Source organism: Amaranthus tricolor, chromosome 6, assembly GCF_026212465.1.
Source record: "Amaranthus tricolor cultivar Red isolate AtriRed21 chromosome 6, ASM2621246v1, whole genome shotgun sequence".
Lineage (NCBI taxonomy): Eukaryota > Viridiplantae > Streptophyta > Magnoliopsida > Caryophyllales > Amaranthaceae > Amaranthus > Amaranthus tricolor.
In genome coordinates, this window is record NC_080052.1 from 10,067,877 (window position 1) to 10,071,178 (window position 3,302).

Genomic DNA, 3,302 nt, shown 5'->3' on the forward strand with positions numbered 1-3,302 from the left:
AAAAACACCTTAAATCAGTTTCTGGTGACTTTTGTCAACTTTCCGGCGTTGACTATGCCAGTCAACGCCGGAAAGTTGACCAAAGTCACCGGAAACTGATTTAAGGTGTTTTTTTTTAAAAAAAGTCTCTTAAAAGGTGTTTTTTTACAAAAAAAATTATAAAAGGTGTTTCTTTACAAAAAAAGGTTTTAAAAGGTGTTTCTTTGCAAATTTCCCTAATTTTTATTATTATTAATTTTTTTAAAATTTTTTTTTAAAATTTTTTTTATATAATAATAAAAATAAATTTTTTTTAAAAAAATAATATTAATAATAAAAATATAAATAAAAATAAAAACAAAAATTTTAAAAAAAGTTAAAAAAAATTTAAAAACATTAATAATAATAATAATAATAATAATAATAAATATTATTATTCTTATTTTTTTAAAAAAAAATATTTTTTTAATTTAATTTTTATTTTTAATTTTATTATTGTTATTATTTTTTTTAATTATTATTTTTGTTATTTTATATTTTTTTATACTTTTTATTTTTTTTATTATTATTAAATTTTTAAAATTTTTTTTAACTTTTTTTAAAATTTTTGTTTTTATTTTTATTTTTATTTTTATTATTAATATTATTTTTTTTAAAAAAATTTATTTTTATTATTATATAAAAAAATAAAAAAAATTTTAAAAAAATTAATAATAATAATAATAATAATAAGGGAAATTTGCAATGAAACACCTTTTTAAACCCTTTTTTTTGTAAAGAAATACCTTTTATAATTTTTATTGTAAAAAAACACCTTTTAAAACTTTTTTTTTTAAAAAAACACCTTAAATCAGTTTCCGGTGACTTTTGTCAACTTCCCGGCGTTGACTGGCATAGTCAACGCCGGAAAGTTGACAAAAGTCACCGGAAACTGATTTATGGTGTCTTTTTTTAAAAAAAGTCTCTTAAAAGGTGTTTTTTTTACAAAAAAAAAATTATAAAAGGTGTTTCTTTGCAAAATAGGGGTTTTAAAAGGTGTTTTTTTGCAAATTTCCCTTTAAATAATGATAAAAAGTAAATAGGTAGTTTTATATTTTTTTGAAAAGAAAAAAAACTTAAAAAAAAAAACAAAACACGGTTATATGTTCTCCTTCACTGCCATTTTCTTATTTCCTCTTCCTACACAGTTACCTTCTCTCATTCTTTTCCTCCTTTATTTTACATATTTAATCTATATCTTTTATAATTAGTTTTGTGATCTTACTAGTATAATACTTCACATCTTCAAAGAGGCTAGAAAAAGTTTCTAAACTTTCGATCTTGGTGCGTTTGGGGCTACTTCAAGAGACGATTCTTCCCTAACTTTGATAGTTTTTAATCATCTTTGGTGTGGGTAAGTTTAATTTTTCATTTAATTTTGGTTTTGTTAAGTTTCACAAATTAGGGTTTATGTAGAGAAATTGATTTAGGGCTTTCTGATTCTGAAGTTCTTTGGATGAATTAGTTGTAGTTAAGAGTTAATTACGTGTTTATTGGTAACCTAGATTATTAATTTTCTATCATTTATCTTGAATTATTATGTAAAAGAAATTTGTAAGAATTTCTGGCAATTTCGGAAAATACCAATTTAAGCAGTTTCGGGGCAGTTTCAGCAAAAGTACTATTGCGTAAAAGTTGTTCGTATCGAAATTTTAACCAAGATAGGCTCAAGAAACGCATGATTTGGATCTGTATAGAGGAAGTTATGCCTATTTTAAGTTTCTGTTGAAATTTTAAAATTAAATTAGGAATTTTAGTATAAATTAATAAACTAAGAGTGTTTTTATATGGTGAATATTACTTTGGTTATTAAAGATACTTGGTGCTTTAATTAAATTAATTATACTAATAAGCAATATCAAATACAAATAAAAAGTTGATACTTCATAAAAATAAAATTAAACAAAAATTAAACAAAGTTCATTAGCTAGTCAAGTCAAATCTACCATCGATTTTTAAACATACATGTTTATATTGTAAATACCGATTTCATTGAGGAGCCGTATTGATTGTGCTAGTTGGGTTGCTGTAATTTAAAAGGTTAGATTTCTTACTCGAATCTTTATTAGTTACGAGAAAAGAGTACAAAGATATGTATCTTTCTCTTTAGCTAAGATTGGTTTAAGCACAAGGACATGCTCTTCTTAATATAGAAAGTGGTTTGAATAGTTATGGAAAAGCTATAGATTGTTTAATGTCTTTAAATGGTTGGGATTACCTTCGTGGTGTCTCAAGGAATTGGAACCTTGTCGGGATAATCTTGACGCTACATAATAGTTGGGGGTACGTCGATCAGTACCTCGGACTTAGATCTTCTGCTGCAGTTTGGCCGTTTGTGGGGTGTGCACACTAGGGATCTTTGTCTAATAGTTATCCGGAGGGCCTATCTAGCCCAATGGAAATAAAGTCCGTTCCATTCCATAGATTTGACTGATGATTCTAAGATTTTGAAAGGAAATGATTTATTAAAGAAAAAGGAACAATGTTTGATTTATGAAAACAAGAAATGAAGGGAAAGTGATTTTATAACTTATTTTTTTTATAGTATTGTGGTTGCAAAAGTAAATGATTTATAGTATATATGTTTTATATCCTATCTACATATATGTTTGGATTCACAGTATGGAAGCTAGCTCAGCCTGTTTGGCTGATATTACATGTCATTATATGCAGGTACCTAAAGGTTAGAGTCGGGGTATGGGCAAAGAGCTACGTCCATTCATTTTGTGTATAAAGTTATAATATTTTTTTCCGCCTTAGTTTTATGTATAATTAGTATTTTAAGACTTAAAAGTGTAAATATTAATCTGCGCTAAATCTTTTCGGTTAGGTTGCAATAGTTTAACTTAAGTTATGATTTAGATGCTGGATGGATAGTTTCCTTAGTGATTATTTTTAAAATAATCTTGGAATAACACGCTTGAAATCTCGAGTTAGGAGATGTATTAGCGATTGAGCTACGTGGAGTTGAAAACTTGGAATATGGAATGAATATTTTGTTGAAACATGTTTATATTTTGGACGTCGGTCCTAAATTAATATTTTGGGCAGTCTATATTTCAAACGAAACTCTATCAAAGTTTTGGTAGAATTATTATATAATATAATATAGTCTAGTTACTCAAAATGCAGGGGTGTTATAATAAGTACTTATTAAAGAACTTAAAATGAGCTTTTGTCAACATAGTTTGTGAAATCATTTGCAAATAATATAAAGTTTTCTAATGATAAACCAAATTAATATATTTATCAAATCAACCAAGTTTAGAAGGAAATTTATGTTA

General features: G+C 25.5%; 1 long non-coding RNA gene across 1 annotated transcript; it reads left to right on the top strand.

The window, feature by feature from the left end:
* The first annotated feature begins 1,099 nt into the window (after window positions 1–1,099).
* On the top strand, window positions 1,100–3,023 carry LOC130815399 (uncharacterized). The gene is made up of 2 exons (XR_009042594.1): window positions 1,100–1,372; window positions 2,692–3,023. It is a non-coding gene; the product is annotated as an uncharacterized LOC130815399 (long non-coding RNA).
* Window positions 3,024–3,302: the final 279 nt, after the last annotated feature.